This window comes from Rattus norvegicus, chromosome 10, assembly GCF_036323735.1.
Source record: "Rattus norvegicus strain BN/NHsdMcwi chromosome 10, GRCr8, whole genome shotgun sequence".
In the NCBI taxonomy this organism is placed as follows: Eukaryota; Metazoa; Chordata; class Mammalia; order Rodentia; family Muridae; genus Rattus; species Rattus norvegicus.
The window spans coordinates 43,291,431-43,303,901 of NC_086028.1; the positions used below are offsets into that span (position 1 = coordinate 43,291,431).

The window sequence follows — 12,471 nt, forward strand, 5'->3', positions numbered from 1 at the left end:
AGAAGCTGATTAAGTGCACAGGGAAAAGGAGGCAAGTGATGTCATTCCTGGCTGGACTTGGCTCATTACTAGATAAAGGTTTTTGTTGATTACTCCCCTCTGGGACTTTAAAGAAAAATGTAACTAGGAGAGCCAGGGAACGTACCAGAAACTTCTGCCAAAGCTTGATTTAACCTTCAGTTTTGCTATAGTGAAAAAAATCATAACCAGTATTAAAAATAACCCTGAATAACACTGTCATAAATAAAAATCATCCTAACGTGAGTCAGTCATTGTATGCTCAGAACTATATTCACTTCACAATTCTCTCTCTCTCCTCTTACTCTTTGTGTTCATCTAATGTTTCAGCAGCCATCATAGGCATGCACTTGGAGCTTGGGTTTCAGCTGCTGTATTGTAAACACAGGATAACCCCGAGCCTTCATTCCTCTTGTGACATCTTGTCCTCCTCCAAGTTCACCAGTCCATGTTCTGCTGTAAGTTAAGTCAGAACCCATATTCTTTAGAGCTGCCTTCAGTGTAAATGTTTGTTTCATTTTAAACAAAGACCTGAAAGTTACAGAATGGTCTATAAATGCAAATGTCTTAGATGAAAATGTAAATCTTGACTGCCAACATCTGAGCAAAAGTCCCAGTTTAAACGTCACTCTCTGCCTTAAGCTGTAGGCGGTTGTGCAGTCACAGTGAAGGACACTTTAGTCAGAGCTAGTCTACACAGGGTGGAAGACAGAGCCAACTCTGCACTCTTGGTCTGCAGCCAAATTGTACTGAACTTTTTCTGAATGCTAAAGGTTTCTCTTTCCAACAACATGTCACTGTTCCCATGCCATCCTCTGGTTCCACAGTGTCCTGTGTTCACACAGGCCAGCTCCTGACTCTGCCCTCTTTGGTACTGAGGGATTTAGCCTACAGATGGGAGAGTGTCTTGAATCCTTCCCTACTTGATTAAAGTACATTCCTGCATGGACATTGGCAGCGGACAGGGAAAGGAATGGGGTCCTTCCCCATAGCTGCTGGTCTTGGGCAGCTGCATCAAGTTTGGTTGACAGAGGTCCTGACGTAGTCCAGGCTGTGTTTAGCACTTAAGGCAACTGACCAGGCATTGTTAGGACTCAGCTGTCTTGGGCCCTGCATGGGGTCAGGAAAGGACGTCCAGTAATTTCTGGATATCCAGCCTCCAATGCAGCTGTCAAGGTGATAATATTCCATCTCAATGCCACTAGCCTGCCCTATGCCCTGCGTGAAGTTTTCCATCTTGGAAATGGTAGGCTTGGTAGGATCCTAAACTGATCTAAGAGGATCTCTGTTGGAGGAGAGAAATAAAAATTAGTGTCATCAAAGAAATCTTATGTAATAGAAAAGTGGTAAACCCATGGTGCAATATGTTCATGTCATAGAAATGCAATAGAAACAGAATTTTTCATAACAGAAGCTTATACACAGCAAAAATCTGCCCATAAAAAAGTGCCAACCATCACATAATGGAAATGACAAATCACAGGGAAGCTCAAAACCTTTGCAAGGGACTCTGGGTAATTCCATGGGAGCCACAGTGTGGAGACTGTGTTGATATGAGGAAATCTGCTTGACCAGTGTCTGAGTGTGTGAGGTCATTTTAGCTATCACTTCCTCTCTAGGCCTGAAAGATAGTTTTCCTAACCTGAGCTTTTCAAATTGTTAGGCTGATATCTAAAAAATAAAATGTATATCTTCTTTTGACCCTGCTCTACCAGAATCTATCCCAGGTACCACCAGAAATGTATCCCAATGTTGGTGGAGATAACATCCTCTACCAATGGACATACTGGCCAAAAGACAAGAGAGAAAACAGAAAATAAGGATCAAAACACACACCTAGCAAAGACAAACTCAGAAATTTGTGCCTCAACCTGTAATCATGCCAAACCCAGATGCCTAGATGGCAGTACAAGAACACATTCAACAACACTTAAGGCCATAGGTCACCACCCATGTCCAGGTACACTACTCTAGCATGTCTGCCTATTCCAACACAGGTGAACTTGGAAAAATACCTTAAAACTAACTTTATGGAGATGATATATGTCCTTAAAGAGGGAATGAGTACATACCATAACGAAAGCCAAGGCAGTAAAGGAAAGAAACCAAATAGTTGGAGGGCATAAATAAAGCTATGTAAGACCTGAAAATAGAACGTGAACCAATAAAGTAAACACAGAGGGATTTGTGTAACTGAAAGATCTAGGTAAGTAAAGGGGAAGTACAGATGCAGGCATCAGCAACAGAATTCAAGAGATGGAGATGCAAGAGAGCAGCATCTCAGGTGTTGGAGAAATGGATACATTAGTGACAGAATATATTACATCTAAAAAATTCCTGAAACAAAATATCCAGGAAGCACAGCACATAAGAATAATAGGATTAGAAGGAGAATAATCCTTGTTCAAATCCCAGATTGTATTTTCAACAAAATTATAGAAGAACCTTTTCTTAGCCTAAAAAGTAAATGCCTGTACAGGTACAAGAAGCTTACCGAACACCAAATAGATAGGACCAAATGAGAAAATTCCCTGGTCATGTAATAATCAAACTTTAAAGAGACAGAACATAGGTGTGATATTAAAAGCTATAAGGGATAAAGTTCAAGTAACATATAATGTCAGACATGTTTGTGAGTCTTCAATTCTATTTCACTGATCTACCTGCCTGTCTCTGTACCAATACCATACAGTTTTTATGACTATTGTTCTGTAATACTGCTTGAGGTCAGGGATGGTGATTCCCCCAGAGGTTCTTTTATTGTTGTGGATAGTTTTCACTATTCTGGTTTTTGTCATTCCAAATGAATTTGCAAATTGCTCTTTCTCTCCCTATGAAGAATTGAGTTGGAATTTTGATGTGGATTGCATTGAATTTGTAGTTTGCTTTTGGCAAAATGTCCATTTTTACTATATTAATCCTGTCAATCCATGAGCATGGGAGTTCTTTCCATCTTTTGAGATCTTCTTCAATTTCTTTCTTTAGAGACTTGAAGTTTTTGTCATTCAGGTCTTTCACTGGCTTGGTTCAAGTCACACCGAGGTATTTTATATAATTTGAGACTATTGGTAAGGGTGTCATTTTCCTAGTTTCTTTCTCAGCCTGTTTATCCTTTGAGTAGAGCAAGGCTACTGATTTGTTTGCATTAATTTTATACCCAGCCACTTTTCTGAAGTTGTTAATCCGGTTTAGTAGTTCTCAGGTGGAACTTTTGGGGTAACGTAAGTATACCAGCATATAATCTGCAAATAGTGATATTTTGAACTCTTCCTTTCCAATTTGTATCCCTTTGACCTCCTTTGTTGACAGATTGCTCAGGCTAGGACCTAGAGTACTATATTGAGTAAGTAGGGAGAGAGTTGACAGCCTTGTCTAGTCCCTGATTTTAGTTGGATTGCTTCAATTTTTTTCTCTCTATTTAGTATGATGTTAGCTACTGGTCTGCTGTTTATTGCTTTTACTATGTTTAGGTATGATCTTTCCAGGACTTTTATCATGTAGTGGTATTAAATTTTGTCAAATGCTTACTCAGCATCTAATGAAATGTTCATGTGGTTTTTATCTTTGAGTTTGTTTATATAGTAGGTTACGTTGTTGGATTTCTGTATATTGAACCATCCCTGTGTCACTGGGATGAAGCCTACTTCATTATGATGGAATATCCTTTTAATGTGTTCTTGCATTCAATTTGCAAGAATTTTATTGAGTATTTTGTGTCGATATTCATAAGGGAGTTTGGTTTGACATTCTTTCTCTTGATTGAGTCTGTGTGGTTTATTTATAAGAGTAATTGTGGCTCCACAGAAGGCATTTGGTAGTGCTCAGTCTGTTTCTATTTCATGGAATAGTTTGGACAGTATTGGTATGAGGTCTTCTATGAAGGTCTGATAAAATTCTGCACTAAACCCATCTGGTCCTTGGCTCCTTTTGGTTGGAATGCATTTAATAACTACCTCTATTTCTTTTGGAGTTATGGGTTTTTTTTAGATGTTTTACCTGTTCCTGATTCAACTTTGGTACTTGATATTTGTCTAGAAAATTGTCTATTTCATCTAGATTTCCCAGTTTTGTTGAATACAGTCTTTTGTAGTAGAGTCTGATGATTTTTGAATTTCCTAAGATGCTGTTGTTTTGTCTTGCTTTTCATTTCTGAATTGTTAATTTCACTACTCTCTCTGTGCCCTCTGGTTTGACTGGCTAAGGGTTTAATGTATCTCGTTGATTTTCTGAAAGAACAAGTTCTTGGCTTTGTTGATTCTTTGTATAGTCCTATTTGTTTCTTCTTGGTTGATTTCAGCCCTGAGTTTGATTACTTTCTGCTTTCTACTCCTCTTGGGTGTAATTTTTTTTTGTTCTAGAGCTTTTATGTGTACTTTCAAACTTCTCATGTATGCTCTCTCCTGTTTCTTTTACAGGCACTCAGAGCTATATGTTTTCCTCTCAACACAGCTTTCATTGCGTTCCATAAATTTGGGTATGTTGTATCTTCATTTTCATTAAATTCTAAGAAGTCTTTAATTTTTTTATTTCTTCCTTGACCAAATTGTCATTGAGTAGAGCATTGTTCAACTTCCATGCATATGTGGGTGTTCTGTCTTTATTGTTTTTATTGAAAACCAGCCATAGTTTGTGGTGATCTGATAGTATGCATAGAATTATTTCTATCTTCCTGTATCTGTTGAGGCCTGTTTTGTGACCAATTATATAGTTAAACTTGGAGAAGGTACCATGAGGTGTTGAGAAGAGGGTATACACTTTTGATAAATGATGTAATGCTCTATAAATATCTGTTAAATCCATTTGGTTCATAATGTCTATGAGTTTCTCTTTGTCTCTGTTTAGTTTCTCTTTCCATCTGTCTATTGATGAGTGTGTGGTGTTAAAATCTCCTCCTATTATTGTGTGAGGGTAATGTGTGATTTGAGCTTTATTAAGGTTTCTTTTATGAAAGTATAGGTGCCCTTGCATTTGGAGCAAAGATATTTAGGATTGAGAGTCCATCTTGGTAGAATTTTCCTTTGATGAATATCAAATGTCTTTCCTTATCTTTTTTGATCACTTTTAGTTGAAAGTAGATTTTATTCAATATTAGTATGGCTAGTCCAGCTTTTTTCTTTGGGTGATTTGCTTGGAAAATTGCTCTGCAGCCTTTTACTCTGAGGTAGTGTCTGTCTTTGTCTCTGAGGTGTGTTTCCTGTATGCAGCAACGTGCTGGGTATCCCTTATATATCAAGCCTATGTCTTTTATTGTGGAATTCAGTCCATTGATGTTGAGAAATATTAAGAAATAATGGTTGTTGCTTCCTGTTATTTTCTTATTTATAGGTGGAATTACGTTTGTTTGTCTCTCCTAGGTTTGTTGCAAGAAGATTAATTTCTTGCTTTTTCTGCAGGGGTAATTTCCCTCCTTGTGTTGGAGTTTTCCAACTATTATCATTTGTAGGGCTGGATTTGTACAAAGATATTGTGTAAATTTGGTTTTGTCATGGAATATGTTGGTTTCTCCATCTATGCTCATTGAAAGTTTTGCTGGATATAGTAGCCTAGGCAGGGATTGGTGTTCTGTTAGGGTCTGTATGGCATCTGCCCAGGATCTTCTGGCTTTCATTGTCCCTGGTGAGAAGTCTCCTGTCATTCTTACAGGTCTGTCTTTATATGCCTCTTGATCTTTTCCCTTACTGCTTTTAACATTCTTTCTTTGTTTTGTTCATTTGGTGTTCTGACTATTATGTGACAGGAGGAATTTCTCTTCTGGTCCAATCTATTTGGATTCTGTAGGCTTCTTGTATGTTTATGGGCATCTCTTTCTTCAGGTTAGGGAAGTTTTCTTCTATAATTTTATTGAAGATATTTACTGGCCCTTTAATTTGGGAGTCTTCACTCTCTTCTATACCTATTATCCTTAGGTTTGATCTTCTTATTGTGTCCTGGATTTGCTGGATGTTTTGGGCTAGGACCTTTTTGCCTTTTATATTATTTTTGACCGTTGAGTCAATGTTTTCTCTGGTATCTTCTGCCACTGATATTCTCTCTTCTCTCTCTTGTATTCTGTTTGTGATGCTTGCATCTATGATTCTTTGTCTCCTCCCTAGGATTTTTATCTCCAGGGTTGTCTCCCTTTGTGCTTTCTTTATTGTTTCTATTTTCTTTTTTACCTCCTGGACAGTTTTGTTCAATATCTTTACCTGTTCGCTTGTGTTTTCCAATAATTCTTTAAGGTTTTTTTGTTTCTTCTTTAAAGGCTTCTACCTGTTTACTTGTGTTGTTCTGTATTTCTTTAGGGGAGTTATTTATGTCCTTCTTAAAGTCCTTCAGCATCATCCTAAAATATGATATTAAATCTAAATCTTGCTTTTCTGTTGTGTTTGGATATCTAGTATTTGCTTTGGTGAGAGGACTGTGCTCTGATGATGCCAAGTAGTCTTGGTTTCTGTTTCTTCGGTTCATATGTTTGACTCTCACCATCAGATTGTCTCTGGCGTTAGCTTGTCTTGCTTTTTCTGCTAGTTGTTTACCCTCCAGTAGGCCTGCGTGTCAGCAGTCCTGTCGACCTCTTTTCCTGTTTTCTTTTACCGTTTTGGGAGCAGAGTGCTCTGCTCTCAAGTGTGTAGGTGCTCCTTTTGACTGTCTTTCAGTTCTCCTCACAGGCTGTAATCAGAAGAGTCCTGCTCCTGACTGCTGTTAGGTCCCTGCTCCCTGGGGGCACAGATGGCACTATGCGATTCCCCCTTGAGTTGGGAATGTGGGCGGAGGGTAGTCTCCTCTGTTTTCTAAGGAGTGCCTGCACTTCTGAGGGTCCAGCTCTTTCCTTAACATCATTTTTTTTTCTTTTTTTTTTTTTCGGAGCTGGGGACCGAACCCAGAGCCTTGCTCTTGCTAGGCAAGCGCTCTACCACTGAGCTAAATCCCAAACCCCCCTTAACATTTTTAATTCTTGTGTTTATTTATAAACCATTTTACATATACACATAACTAGTCACTGTATTATGGTAATATATATTTTTATGATTTCTACTGGCTATTTTACTTCTAAAGATGGCTTAAATATTTGGTAGTTTTATTTAGTAATGAGAAATCTAGATTTATTTTCTTTTTCCTTCTTTTTGATGTTTCTTTTTTCTTCTATATCAAATTTGAGTTCAGAGGTACATACTCCACTTCAGTTTTGGAATTTAAATTCCACTTAAGGATGCAGTTAGTATGATTTAGTAACAGCTATTGAAAGTATTGCAAACTTGCCTCTTACTAATGTTTTTATTGCATAGCATGCACGTCAACTTAATTTTTATCTTGAAAACCTATTTGGCAAAATGCAAACTCTATAAAGCTAAGTTGTGCCAATAGAACTGACAGACATTATTCATAGGCAACATACACTTGTTTATTTCAAACCTACTACAGCTTAGATGGCATGGGATCCATTCAGTGTTTCAAAGAACGCATACCTTTGTTCTTATATGATTTAAGTTTTCCATTGTGGATGTTGAACCCATTTTCTCTATTATTCATTGCCCTGTTGCTGGACACCTAGGCTGGTCCTATGACTGAGCCATAGTGAACAGCACCATGACAAACATTGATGTACATAAATCTCTGTGCTGTGCTGACTAAGAGGCCAGCAGGGAAATAGGAAGAAATTGTTAAATGGTAGATCTTTAAATTCTATTCTATTTGTTTGTGTGTGTATGGTGTGTATGTGTGTTTGCATATATGAGTGTGCACATGTATGTGAGGGTATGTGCATTCTTGTGCATATGGCTGCTCGAGATTCAGAGCTGGTATCTTTCTCAGCTGTTTGAGAAAGTCCATTAGTTGTGTGAAACTGGGCAATGACTGATGTGGGTTCTAGCCTTGGTGAATGGGGTTCCTAGCCTATGTTAAACAGCGTAGGCAGGGAGCCAGCAGTAGCCACACAGATGATATTTTTCAAGTGTCCAAATTAGAGTCCCCTAGATTTTCTGGATAGACTCACAGAAACCTCCATCTATTGGACTCCTTTGTTCTCCATGGCTGGACATGAAAGTGATGGGCCCAATGTGATGTGGCTGTAGAACTATTGGTATTTATGATAGTTAAATATAAGAAGAAGTGGTAGTGTTTGGTTCTGGGAAGGAACTGGCATGTAATTACCCTTTCAGAAATGAAGTTTGTGATGAGAAGGGGCCTTGACAGTCTCACCAGGTCTTGAGGTTGGAAAATGGAATAGCATATCATTTTCAAGAGAGACTGTCCATTTCTGATCGTGACATCAATGATTTATTTATGTCCACAATAATCTATGACATCTGACTTCTCATGAATTTGCTTCTAATTTCTGTCCTTTGCCCAAGTTATATTTGTTACATGGGAAAAGGACAGTTCTGTCAGGAAGGAAGTGAAAAAGATTCCATATTGTTGTCTGACATCTTCTACAAGGTGGATTTTAATTTATAACTGCGGTCTGGAATAAAACCAATGCAAAAGATGGAATCAAAGTGTGACCAAGAAATAGGAGCTGCGAAAACTTAGAAACTGAAGAACAATCTTCCTTAAAATCACAACTATCTACTCAATATGAAATGAGTGCTATGTTGCCTGACGGCCCAAGAAAATAGAAAGTTAAAAAGAAAGTAAATTGTTTCAAATATTGTAGGTAGAAGAGCAGAGAGGAAACATGCAGGAAGCCCATTTGAACAAGGATTCCAGGTCTGCTCGATTCAGAAACCTGTTTCTCTCATTTGCTGCTTTTGCTTTCTTCAGCCTCTCTGCTTTCTCTCTAATTTAGCTTCAGGTGTGACACTCATGTAACATGTCACATGTAAACTCAGTGTCAGAACAGAGAGTGGAATCAAGTCAGACCCACATCAGAATGACTGCACTAGACACCTCTCTTAAAGACTGCTGCCCTGCTCATCCAGACATCTATGAATGGGCTTCTTCACCACAGGTCGTAAGACAGTACTTGGCCTCCTCATGCACCAAGGTTTATGCTTGCAAACACAGGACACTGCACCGAGGCTCTCAGAGAACAACGCCAAACACATGTTAAAGATTCTGCACTTGGCAAACTGATTGGAGCTCCTGTGAACATGGAGCTTTGGAACATCACAGAGACAAAGCCCATTTACCCTGGGCTGTCTATAGTGTCCCTAGGAGTCATTGCCCACTGTGGTTTCTGCCAGCATGTCTGTGACAAGCAGGTCACATCTTTGGAGTGTCTTAGAATGCTAGTTTCTCTGACTCTGAAGGCTTTCCATGTCACCAGACAGTATCTGAAACACACAGCAGAGATTTTCCCACTTTGCCACAACCTGATTCCTGAGGTTTCCACAAGTGTAGTTGAAAATGCCATGAGTTATGGCTTATGACTTGTTTGTGCTTTGTCACAGTCCATGAGACTTTGAAACATGCCACTGGGAAAAAAACATGAACCCAAGTTTCTCGGCCATGGTCATTCACATTTGGCTCAAGAATAAGTGGTTTGTCATTTCCATTGAATATACTGTGTGAATGGTTTTTGGGAATATGTTTATATGCAAGTGCAGGTACCCTGACCATGTGAAACCCTTGGGGCAAATTGTACTGTCTAAATTTAAATCTTTAAAACATTTTTTTACTATATCACAATACAGGAGCTGAAGGGAGAAAACTGTATCTTGTTCTTTATTTTTACATAATTTTAATTTTACATTAATTATCAAGAGGGTACATATAATTCTTTCAATATGTCAATGATCTCTAGTCACACCTTTTTAATGTTGTTAAACACTGCTCTTCTGTCTCACTCTAACTTTTATAAATTGAACACTTCATGACTCTTCATTTTTCAATATGACATAATGTCAAATGGTAAGACTTTTGTCCCACAGTATTAAATAGCCTTTATGAACTTCATAAAATGTAACAGTGGCACAACTCCAATAAGATTTCTGAATGGACAAGAAGTATATCAACTAAGAAAATTTATGAATAGAGAAGGAGTTCTACAAGAAAGGATGAATATGAAATGAGGCATGATGGTTCTGGAATAACTTCAGCATGAGAACTGGATCAACAGATGCATAGAGACAAGGAAAAGAATATGTATTCTGGGTTACTTTACAATTTGTTGGAAGAGGGTGCTCATACCAAACCATTTCCTCAAAGCTTCAGTGACATTCTTATTCCTAAAACTATATATTAGTGGGTTAAACAGAGGTGTGAGAATGGTGTAAAACACAGATACCACCATGTCCTTCTCAGGGGTGTGGAGGGAGGCAGGGATCATGTAGTTATAGATAGCAGTGCCATAGAAGAGGATGACCACAGTCATGTGGGAGGAGCAGGTTGCAAGAGCCTTCTTCCTGCCCTCTGCTGAGTTCATCCTCAGAACAGTGAGGAGGATGGATGAGTAGGATCCTGAAATGACTGTGACAGGGATCAGAAGCATGACCACACAGCACACATACATGAAGGTCTCATAGAGCCAGGTGTCTGTGCAGGACAGTTTTGTCACAGCAAGAACCTCACAGTAGAAGTGATAGATCTCCCGCGACCCACAGAAAGGGAATGTCGTGGTTCAGGGGTGAACATGAAGCCATCTAAGGATCCCAGGAGTCAACAGGTGGCTACCAGGAGAAGGCACACCCTGTGGTTCGTAAGGACAGGATACTGGAGTGGATGGCAGATGGTCACATAGCGGTCATAGGACATGGCAGCCAGAAGTAAACATTCTGAACCTGCTAGTGTCAGGTAGAGGAACATCTGCATCCCACAGGCAGCAGCTGAGATCCTGTGGTTCCCCAGGACCTGGTCCATGAGCATCTTGCGCACAGTGACAGAAATGTACATCTTGTCCATGAGAGACAGCTGACTGATAAACAAGTACATGGGTGTGTGGAGGTGGGTGTCAGAGAATATCAGTAGGATCAGAAGGGTGTTCCCAGACAAGGCCATCAGGAAAACCACAAATATGACCCCAGCAAGCAGGGCAGGGTGTTTGGAGTGACTTAAGAATCCCACCAGGATGAAACCTGACTGTCCAGTGTAGTTGTTCATCCAGGTGTTAATGTCAATGGGTTGTCTCCTAGGCAACCAAGAACCTTTACGGTTAGTGACTGTTTACTGATATTCATAGAAGTCTACTGTGCTGAGAAATTTTCTGGGCCTATAGATTTGAAAATGATAATCTACTTATAATGTATGGAATTTAAGCAATTAATAATTCACATCTGTCTGTGGTTGGAGCTACAACCACTCAGATTAGAGGTGACACAGTTCGTGATCTTGGTTTTTCCTCATGACAAATAGTGTCCTCTATCAAGATTTTGATAATTCCAAGATAACTTTTTGCTCTCAACAAAAATAGTGAATTACAAAGAAAATTGGACCAACAAAAACCAGTGTACGTGGAATGCAAACAAGTAACCAAACAGACACATTGTTCAGACATTAATGAATACACAAATTGGTCTTAAGAACCATTGTAGAGCTTCTCCTAGCATAAATAGCATGTACTCCCCAGTTTAGCATTTATTTAATAATGTGGTTTTTAAAATAATGTGGTACAAGATTTAAGTTGAGTAATGCATACAGCCAACTTAATATTGAATTTGATCTGTCATGTAACTTTGTTTTGATAGATGAACAGTCTTTCAATGTACATTCATATAAAATATATTCATATGTAAATGTAGTCACAATAATACACATAATGTGTTTCTAATCCAACAGTGGTTAGACAGAGTTAATGGGAAGTCCCACCTCTTGTGGCCTTTGCTTCTCCTAGTTCATCTCCTCACAGGTTGTCCATTTGCTCTAAGCTTCATCAGGAGACTGAGGGTTTAGCAGTCACTGCTGGTTGCCAGGCCAGGGTGTTGCAGCAGCATCTCCAAGGAGTGATAGCTGCTTCCGCACGGAGTCTTAGAACAAAGAACACAGCCCTGAGATGTTCCTGGAGCCATTCCTAGAACCCTTCAATCCACACTTACCCTGCCTCTGTGTTAAATACTGAGAAATCCAGGGACACACTAACCTTGATTGCACTGAACAATGTCAGTGTCCACCTGTGCTGGGAAAATAGTACTTAAATACCAATTAAGTTGGAAGGTTTAAATAGGTACAACACAGTGAGAATTAGCATCCCACAAATGCATCCAACCTTTCTTACCAGACCCACTGTACTTTAAAAGAGAGATTTTAAAAGGTTTTTATTCTATTTGTTCATTTATTTATTTATTATTTCTTAACAAGTAGATAGTACATTTTGGTAAGTATAGGCAAGAGGAAGGAAATGAAATAGTTTCTGAGATGTTAGCAGTATTTTCAAGGGATGGGTTGTTGAGACTGCGATCACAACTCTTAGGAACATGTTACATCTGTGTCAAGATTCTAACAATGAAAACAACAAAGCAAACCACATACTGAGGTCATTGAAATGTCATATACTGCCCAAGCTGCTGACGAAACAGAAAGGCAAGCTTCTTGATGCCTTCA

At 38.9% G+C, this 12,471-nt stretch overlaps 1 pseudogene; it reads right to left on the bottom strand.

Moving 5' to 3' along the window:
• On the bottom strand, window positions 10,091–11,034 carry Or2t48c-ps1 (olfactory receptor family 2 subfamily T member 48C, pseudogene 1; annotated as a pseudogene).